This window comes from Haliotis cracherodii, unplaced genomic scaffold (assembly GCF_022045235.1).
Source record: "Haliotis cracherodii isolate W230 unplaced genomic scaffold, xgHalCrac1.p SCAF_8, whole genome shotgun sequence".
In the NCBI taxonomy this organism is placed as follows: domain Eukaryota; kingdom Metazoa; phylum Mollusca; class Gastropoda; order Lepetellida; family Haliotidae; genus Haliotis; species Haliotis cracherodii.
This window is the reverse complement of record NW_027266341.1, coordinates 12,721,394-12,732,116: the sequence shown is the minus strand read 5'-3', so window position 1 is coordinate 12,732,116 and position 10,723 is coordinate 12,721,394. Positions and strand designations below refer to the sequence as shown.

Sequence of the window (10,723 nt, the reverse complement as noted above, 5' to 3'; positions counted from 1 at the left end):
GAATACGGAAAGGGGTTTGTCGCTTTTATTCAGCTGCACAGCGATCGCACGCAGTGGTAGTGGCGGGGTGAAAACTGTTGCTACAGCCGCTGTTGAGAGTCTTGCCCAGAACGAGACCTTCTAACCAGCCGCGTCCAACTGCCGCAGGCGTGTCTACATGAAGGCAGTTCTGTGTAACATTTAACTATTTGAATAAATATGCAAATATTATGGATGTGAATAACACACTAACTGGGAAATTGTTGCAGTTTTCGATTACTTATATATAATTGTATCCTGATTATAGCGTGCAGTACACACCCTGTTATATTGATTTAATCAATGGCCATGCCTTTGCAGTTGGTGCTTTTAACACAATCTGGTGAGTATAAAAATACCTATCAGCTGAACACACAGTGAGCAATAACATTGTCGGAAATGTCAATCCTTTCCTGTTTGTCGTCAGAGTAAAGCGGGAATCTTTCAACTCGTAAGTACAGTTATGATATTCCACGTTTTTAAAACAGTATATTATATTTCTTAACACATGTTGACGTTAATTGGAAATTATAGTGTTTGTTGCATAGAGCCAATTTTCCCATGTTTTTCGGTAATGGACGCGATGCCTTTATTGTGTTATAAGGGTTTACAGTGACGGTTTCGGACAATGGTCCCGAAAATCTGAATTCATTGAGAGCCGATACTGCGAACATAAAATTGACAAACGAGTTGAGTCGGGTGCGAAAAGAATTAAATGCTCCTTTTTATCAAAACATGACCACATTTGTGTTTGTAAACTAAATTAACAGGACTGTTAAGCAATATGACCGCATCTCTGTTTGTGAAAAAGATTTCTCTCGGTGTGTGAATGTAATAACGGTACGGTGAACTAAGAACGCGAATGTGAGCGTTTAATGAATATCGAGATACACGTCTAACCAGGAAGTGTTATTGATATTAATCATCATAAATTCAGTTTGGTTTGGGGTATGTTTGGGGGGACCAGTATCTTGATTGTATTCATTCTTTTAAAAGAGAATTTATGATGCGGGGGAATGTGCTCATCGTCCTGAATGGAATGTGTCCTTGTTTCTTGGCTAAAGAAATATTATATTCATTGTATAAAACAACATCAGTGCTTTCGCTTATGTCGGACCATCATTTGACTCGATTTTTTACAAGTCGGCGTCGTTATGGCCGGAGTACTTGCTTGCGGCGCCAGTCGACACAAACACTTACTTTTTGTGCAAATTGCGTGAGTTGGGGGTGCAAATGGTGGGGTAGGACATACCTACTCTTGTCGCGAACACCTGGTGTCATCATCGATTTTCAGCGATCCATAACTGTTACCGTTATTTTGCCTTTTACGCCCAAAGAAATCTATTTCGGTAGGTAATCAAGACTCAGTATTCTCTGGCGTTGACGTGTTGTATTTAACTCATATTTATATCTCTTCATATGTGTCATGCCATGTTAGCTCAGTGCAGATGCTGTTCGCATCACTTCCGGGACTTAGTCTGTAATATGATCGAATGTTGAGCATGGAGAAGATGAGTTCCACTGGTTTTGTTTATATGTATTATACCCGTTTGTTGAATCAGGGATTTCTTTCTTTCTTTTTACCTTTGTTTTCCACTAACAGAAGTGTACTCAATACAAATTATTTCTAATTATCGGGACCAAGGTCAGAGGAGTATAACCAACTTGACCAGGAACCGAGATAGCGAAGTGATTAAGTCAGTTGTGTCTTTCGCTATCCCGGTCATGAACTAAAGTGAGGGTGTTGGCATGCAAAATAACAATTACCCGAGGAAAATATGCTAATTTATGAACAACCGATTGAAAGGAGTATTTAGGTTTGTATCAATAGGCTTTCGAGGAGGCCTTCGTTCATTACCGACTTAGGGGCCATCTTCTCATAATTGATGTTTTGAATATGATGAATATGAGGAATATGACGATGAAGATGTTGGAGCCTTGACGAGCACTTCCGGTGGATGCGATTTCGCACTCGTTAATGATGACAGGATAGAGGTATGGATTTCGGCATTTCACAAGCATCGCCTTTTTTATGTTTCATGGGTATGTACATGTTCACAAAATTGTGCTGAAATAGCTATCCTCCACGGTGTGGTAACTTTTGTAGTACTGGGTCTAACTGTATTGATCTGTTGGTGTCAAACATTTCTTACATGTTATTAGTTGAATCGGAAATATATTTCATAAACAGTGCATAAATGATTGCGTTAAATGTTAACGCACCAATGACATTGGCGTCTACTGGTATACTGTGTGGTACAAGACATCTTGAAATGTCAAGTGTGCAACAACAGGGGTCATAGGAGTCTTCATTACAAAAATGTTCGTCGGGCTGAGTAGATATTTGAAAAGCGTAAAAAAATTGTAAGACCCCTTTTAGCAAAAGAAGTGGTAGGTTTTGAAGCGCTGATCGAAAAGAGAATCCAACAACCACTCAGATACGGGACATAGACAACCATTGTGTACGGTCAATGCCTTTTCCAATATTTTAAAATAGATTCCATTTTTTTCGAATTGACGTAAATTAGCACCTACATACATCGTTGATCTTACGTAGACGTATTTATATGTCCACATGTACGTGGATCATCGACCTTACCCCACTTCTCCCTACACAACGTGACCAAGGTAGATTGACAGAGACTTGCCTCACGTCCGGCTGGCACAGTGGACACTCACAATCAGTCCTGGTGTACCGTCGTTCACGTGATTAGCCGTCTGTTCCCATTTGGCCTTTATCCAACCTTGACAATACGTTTTGTCTTTCTACGACCAAGACTACTACTGCTACTACTACTACTACTACTACTACTACTACTACTACTACTACTACTACTACTACTGCTATGACTGAGTTTGCGACTTCAACTATAACTACCTCTACTACTACTACTACTACTACTACTACTACTACTACTACTACTACTACTACTACTACTACTGTTATTATTATTACTACTACTACTACTACGGCTAAGACTGAGTTTGCGACTTCAACTATAACTACCTCTACTACTACTACTACTATTATTATTATTACTACTACTACTACTACTACTACTATTATTATTATTACTACTACTACTACTGCTACTACTACAATAAAATTCCCAGCAGCCCATACATGTATATCCCATCCGAAAGGTGACATTTGTATAGAATAACATTAACATATTATTTCCCATGACAAACATTAAGCCAGATATCAATTGATGTAGCCGTTTTTGTTGAATTTAAAGGTCGTATACGATGCAAATCTATAAGTTGAAACGCAGTAGGACAGCCAGGCCTATTAGTATGCGATACATATCTGGTTCCTGATTCATTATCTGTGCTTTACGTTAATAACCTGATGCTTTGAATCCCCAGATTATGATACACGAGTTTTTATTAAGCCAAATAGTATTAAGGATTGTAACAGGATTTCCATTATTAATTAATGTTCTTGTATTCTTGAAGAAACTATACCCTGATGAATTTCTTCAATAGTCACTTGACTAGGAGAGAGATGAGTTTCCGTGAACTTGATTTTTGACCCATTGTGTTGCATGTACTTGTCGTGGCCAACCTATAGAAGTTTCACTGAAGTATAACATGAAAATCATTATATAAGAGAGACAAAACCCTTTCCATATTCAATTGTTCATGGAATCTCTGCTAAAAGCAGAGTCGATTGTACGATTCCGACTGTATCATGAGTGTGATTTATGAATCACTATCATAAAGTGATGATACCAGGTGTTTGCGAAAAGGTGAGCGTATCCAAATGTCCTCCAAATGTCTACCATTAAACGTCAAACAATTGAAACCCGATACCCGATACCTGATCCACGATTGTACGATTCCGACTATAGCATGTGTGTGTGTGTGTGTGTGTGTGTGTGTGTGTGTGTGTGTGTGTGTGTGTGTGTGTGTGTGTGTGTGTGTGTGAATGAGAATGGCATTACGCCGCATCTAGCAATATTCTAGCAAAATCACGGCGGGAGACACCAGAAATGGGCTTCACACATTGTACCCATGTCGAGAATAGAAAACGGGATTTGGGCGTGACAACCAAACGATTTAACCACGAGGCTACCCGACCGCCCCGACTATATCATGAGCATGAGTTTATGAATCACTATCAAATAGCGATGATACTAGGTGTTTGCGAAAAGGTTAGCGTATCCTGCCCCACCGGTGGCATTCGTAAAAAAACACGCAAAGTCAGTTGTTCACCAGAGTCTTTATTCCATGTTGGCGTCATGCTTACGAAAAAGATTTGTCATAAAACGTGAGCCGAGATTTGTTAGAAAATCTGCCAATGCATAATTTACCAAAATGCACTCTTCAACAATATTTTACTACCCTATATTTTAAAACCCGATTCTTTCATATTTCTACTTTTAACCTGTCAAGCCATGGCAAAATACTTATATAATATGAAGGAATCGACTGTCCTTTAACTTCTTTTGAGTAGTATGTACATGAATAACCCCATATATAACAGAACGTCAACAACATTATGGGGATACTTTCATTTCTAGTGTCTATGCATGGGTGATATACATCAAGCTACACTTTTTACATTTGCATTGTAAATGGACATTGAAACATTTCAAAATAGATAAATCACGACAATTGGCCATTACCAGAATGTCCATGTGTGTTGACATGATAACATGCTACCACAAACACCAATGCGTCTAAGTATGTTCTGATAAACATCTAACGTGAATGTCGTTTCTAATCCCAGGGCCGCCAACAAGAGTGTGATGCATCGTTTCTCTGGAGACACAGTTTAGCAGTCTGTGGAAATTGCTCCAACTATCTATCACCCTGAGCGTTACCTTCTCCGGTCGATTTCACCAATTACTGCTTTGTAAATAAGATCCTAGTCTAGTCTTTCTGATCAATTACATATCGATTTAAGATGTCTAAGTGAACAAAAATTAGTAGGTACACCCCAGACTGACAGACTAAGGTTCCTTTCAACGCCCAGACCATTCTCATCTCGATCAAAAATCGCTGAACTAATTTGCACGACGCATGTATCCAATGCAAGTATGTAAACGGGTCTGTGTTTAATCACCTTGAGAACCATCCCGGGAATGAAAGGGCCTTCTATATCAGTTTTTTCCCGGGCTCACTAGTGAATATCGTTGTTTGTAAGACACGGGAGAGTTCAGGAAAGAAACACTCAAGGACAACCACCATGTCCCTACACCAATAAGCCCACTTGTAGTGGGCAGATGTGTCGATATGTGACCATTTATAATAACTCTACATTGGCGGAGTATATCCTGCAGGGGTTGTGCTCAAATAGTTTACGAAGCTGGCGCCTGGGTCGGGGAAAGTGACAGGTTTGATAGGACTAATTGAAGTGATTCAACTATAAAATACGGATAGAAGCACATGCAGAATCCGTGTTTTACACGATTATATCAGTTCATGTTAAGTATGTTCTGGGAATATGTAATCACTAATCTACCAGTCCTCATAAAGAAGTTTTATACATTTGACAATGATCTACAGCCCCTATAAAGTTGTTACATATATTTGGCAATGTTCTACACTAATCTATCATCCACACGAAGATGCTTCATGCTTGTGGCTATGTTCTTCTACATAATCTGTCACACCTCATAAATGTCTCATGCACTTCGTCATGTTCTACACTAACCTATCAGTCCTCATAAACGTGTTTAATGCATTTGGCTATGTTCTACACTAATCTATCAGTCCCCATAAACGTGTTTAATGCATTTGGCTATGTTCTACATCAATATCTCAGTCCCCATAAATGTGTTTCAAGAATTTGGCTATGTTCTACACTTGTCTATCAGCCCCCATAAACGTGTTTAATGCATTAGGCTATGTTCTACACTAATCTATCAGTCACCATAAACGTGTTTAATGCATTTGTCTATGTTCTACATTAATCTCTCAGTCCCCATAATTGTGTTTCAAGAATTTGGCTATGTTCTACACTTGTCTATCAGCCCTCATAAATGTGTTTCATGCATGAGGCTATGTTCTACACTAATCTATCAGTCCCCATAAATGTGTTTCATGCATTTGGCTATGTTCTACACTAATCTATCAGCAAATGTTAATGTGTTTCATGCATTTGGCTATGTTCTACACTACATTGTCGGCCCCTATAAACGTGTTTCATGCATTAGGGTAAAAAATTCAAGAGCATAAAGATTTTCAACTTCAGTCAGTAGACCGTCACGAGCACTTCCTGTCAGTATTCACTGCTTCCAATTTGCAGAAGCCCGAACTGGATGTCTCACTGCATTTAAAAGTTCTTTTAGTTAGACAAACGACCGCTTGACGTGATCTGACTGGAACCCGAAACCCCATAAGTTAAGGAAAATACTTTATAATTACCGCCACTGTTGATATATGTGGTACTCTCCCTCTCTACTGTATATCTAAATATCAATTAAACATCCATCCAAATATACCCTCCCTAGGGATTGCCATCTTCGTACAGCGATCTTTCATTATTGTAAAGATGAACGAGGCATTTACATGACTCTCTGAGACCAGCACAAGATGTGAAACAGTGTGGACAGTGATGCTGTTCCTGAATTTCTTGAACGACGTTCATGCCACCAAGGGGATGCAGTAGTCTGGTTAGGTCGATATAATAAATAGTAATCACCGTGCAGTAAAGACGACACAACCTTTTCACCAAAATAAAAAATGTCACAACACGTTGCTGTTGTTGCGGTAATAGTTTCGTGATGAAAGCGTTGCCCTACGGAAGTTATGAATCTGCTAATTTCACAAATAGCTCAGTGGTTAAAGCATTCGTTCATCACGGCGAAGACCGTTCGATTGTCTCATCGATACGTCGTGATGATGCTGGCATATTGTCAAACTCACTCACCCACAGAAACTTCTACTGCTTGGCTACCCAACACTCTCTTTTGTGGTGTTGAAAATAGTGTATGAAAGATAAACTTACATGTTTGTCATTATCATTACTTTGCCATGGGGAATACACATTTTGTGTGTGGCAAAATAAAAGGTGAAAGGGCCACAAACTGTCAAACTCAAAATGCATTTGAGAAACAACTGACTGGTATCTGTATGTGTATGTGGAGTCTTTAATCTAACGCGAGGCTTATGCAAAATTACTTTCATGTTAAAACTTGATTGAAACAAATAAAACTGTGTTGCCATTCATGGAGTTTGATAACACACTTTAGAAACTTTAGAAATGCCTACACAAAATGTACATGTATGTGGATCTTTATTTTGAAATACAAAAAGCTTATCGAGACTTTTTAGTTGTACATCCAGTCGAGAATGTGCACGATCAGATTACATTTTGTTATTATTGAAGAGCCTGTTTATGTACATGTGCTAATTCTATTTAAATACACCTATAGGCGACTGGCTGTCTACAATGCAATTGAATTATCAATTATAAAAATTCTTTTTATTTTGAAATTACTTTGGCGCGCATGAGGAATGTTATCATATAAAAAAATATATTTGAAAACGAATATCCTTTTTTCCTGGAATTTCATAGTTGGTACTAATTTAATTTCCTCGACCAATATTATCCACGACTTTCACATATAGTTTAATTTTGCTGACACCTGGTGTAGTACAATTGTTAATGTACGCAAGTCAATGACGTCTCAATTTACATACTGATAAACACTCAATCATATATCTGTCTTTGTGGCATGACAACAGCTGAGTGGACTGATAGGGGTTTTCTATGAATACTGGTGGAGAGTTTGTTTTAACAAGGACGTGTACAAGTATTTATGCGTAGAGGAAGATAATCTATACCACTAAAAGACTCCTTTGTTGGCTGTTGGATTGTGTGACTGACACTAAAATAACAAGTGACAGATGTATTAAGTACATAATACGAATGTTAGCATATCGCCCCCTTTTGCAACAATAACACAGTCTGCTTTTGATGTGTTCTATTTAAAATGTTAACACCACAAAACAAACCCCATCCAGATCGAATATACTCCGTTACAGATCCTACAGGGCATAAAAAGGCACAATAGTGATGATGTATACCACTGAAAAGCATTGGTGACACTTGGCGTTCGCAAAAGGGCTGAGCATGTCCTCTTCTATTTGTAGCACCCGCCACTAACCCATTTTCATTATATACAAAGTGCAGTGAGTAAGGCGGAAAGAAAATGTAAGGGTCATAGCATGGGAAATGTATCGCGCATCATGGTGACAAGAGACAATGCAATATTCACATTTATTCATTTCCAAGCATATGGTTAAACTCGGATTGGCTAAATCGAAACGAAGGAATTTGGCCAGGAATTTGAACTTATTGAGGTATATTGATAATGAGATAGTGTTCAATAATTGTTAAAAAGCCAGTTGCCTTCCATTCACCCACCGGGACAAGAAATAAAAAACACCAGTGAAATCGCCTCTTCTTTTTCATATGTAGATATATGCAGAGAGATACAGGGTGACAGAAAATACACGCTCGACTGGGCGGATGAAGGATGATTTCAACTCTCTTTCGGGGTACACTCGAACATACTCTTTCTATGAAGAGCAGCATGCGACTCCTGCTCAAAGTTGTTTGATCAGGGTTATAACATTCAAGGCCGTAGTACAGATTTCAATTATGGACATGTAGAGGACATATCCAAATTTGATGCATCAGCGCTAAACATGATGTACGATGCAATTCCACACTTTCCCTTGTACCATATGTTCCCGTGTTGTTTGCAGGTGAACAACTGACTTGCCATTGCGTGTGTTTGTGACAGGTACTACCGGTGGGACAGAAGACGCTCACGCGAACACTTTGTATCATCACTATTTGATAGTGATTCATAAACACATGTTTATGATGTGGTCGGAATCGTAAAATGGTGCCTGCTTTCAGTAGAAAGTTCTTATCACAATGGAAATCGTTTTGTCGCTTTTATCTAAAACGAGTTGTTCCCCCCACCGCCCCTATGGTGCCAGGGGTAGAAAAAGGCAAATATGTGGTTCGGGAAGACCCAGTGCTGGCTTGTGGACACTCTGAGTTGGATCATAAAGCTCGACAACGTGTATGGATTTCCGTTATACCTAGCTATCATCCTCTTATGATGTAGTTTATGACAATCAAATACAGCTTTTGATTTTTAACGACATTTATTCTATTATTATATCATGAAATACATATGCGAGTCACTCTTAGTTATAATCTACCCTGAATCAGAACCATGTATGTCTCAAACTCTTGAATGTTATATTTATTGGTTTTTGGTATCATCACTATTTGACAGTGAGTGAGTGAGTGAATTAAGCAATATTCCAGCAATACACATTGTACCCATGTCGGGAATCGAACCCGGGTCTTCGGCGTGACGAGCGAACGCTTTAACCACTAGGCTACCCGACCGCCCCCTATTTGACAGTGATTCATACACACGTGCTCATGACATAGTCGGAAAAGTACAATCGACTCTGTTTGGGGCAGATATTTCTTATGAATATGGAAAGAGTTTTGTCGCCTTCATTTCCATAAACTTATGGAATAACATATCAATAACTGAATTGGATTACTAAACATCTATTGCGAAAATACAGCTTCATTAGCACTACCAGTCAGTGACTTCAGTAGGTGTCCACGATGTGTTGTATTCACGTGTATACTGTACCATTCTTCTAGTGTGATATGTCTCTCTCTGAAAAGTCCATCAACAAGAGCCCTATATAATTGTTCAATCTTCATTTTTGATAATATATCAGCTACCTCCAACATACCTATTTAAACTGCCGGGCAAAAGAAAGTATACACTTGAAAATTGGATTTGACCAAAACATTTTTAACGTTATGATACCGCCTATGATACCGGTCAAATCAAATACATCACCACCGAACAACCATTTCTTGTTTGTTTCATATCAAGCAACCATCAAACATTTACTTATTGTGAACGCCACATCTTAACGAACACCTTGTGTCCACACTGATTTCATTTACCCGTTCATATTCAAGTTCATCTCTATTTTCCCTTTTACTGTCAGGAATCTGTTTCGGCTGATACTCCAGACTAATTACTCTCTGGTGTTGACGTCTTGAATATGCATGTAAGGAAACATGATTCGTAACAGTCTGTTGGTAATCTGACTTGCAGAAATGAGTAACACGCTTTGTGAGTGCTGACTTGACCAAAGAACTGCATCCAGGTGCAGCTGTGGCTGACTCACACCTGAGGTGAGGTGAGGTGAGGTGAGGTGAGGTGAGGTGAGGTGAGGTGAGGTGAGGTGAAATGGGGTTTAACGTCGCGTCCAAGATTATTGCACTTATATAGCGACGTGCATGCACGTGTGTGTGTTTGTGTGGCTGCTCGTACTAGTCCGGACTGATGCCGATTTATAGTGCTAGCTCACTGAGATACCATGCCGCAGTTTAACATGAATACCTCACTCAGACACAGTATACTGACTCCGAGCCGACCAGTTCTTGTTTTAGCCCCTGAATGCCGAGCGCCAGACAGGGTAACAACAAGTACCATCTTTTAACGTCTTTTGGTATGACGCGGCCGGGGATCGAACCCCGGACCTTCCGCTCACCGGGCGGACGCTCTACCACTAAACCACGGAGGCGGTCGACTCACACCTGAGATATGCAGCCTGCAGTCCATTGTGATCAGATGTATGTGCTTTAATTCAAGTCAAAACCGTGTGTGAGGACCCAGTTGCGTCCCTTGGGCAC

The 10,723-nt window shown here is 39.5% G+C and overlaps 1 protein-coding gene across 1 annotated transcript in view; it reads left to right on the top strand.

Annotated features, from left to right (window-relative positions):
• Positions 1 to 383: 383 nt before the first annotated feature.
• The window catches only part of LOC139449683 (gamma-aminobutyric acid receptor alpha-like), a 100,205-nt gene continuing 89,865 nt past the window's right edge, over positions 384 to 10,723 (top strand). Inside the window, exon 1 of the mRNA XM_071231182.1 lies at positions 384 to 469. The gene's annotated coding sequence lies outside the window, so the exon portion shown is untranslated. The remainder of the gene's footprint in view (positions 470 to 10,723) is intronic.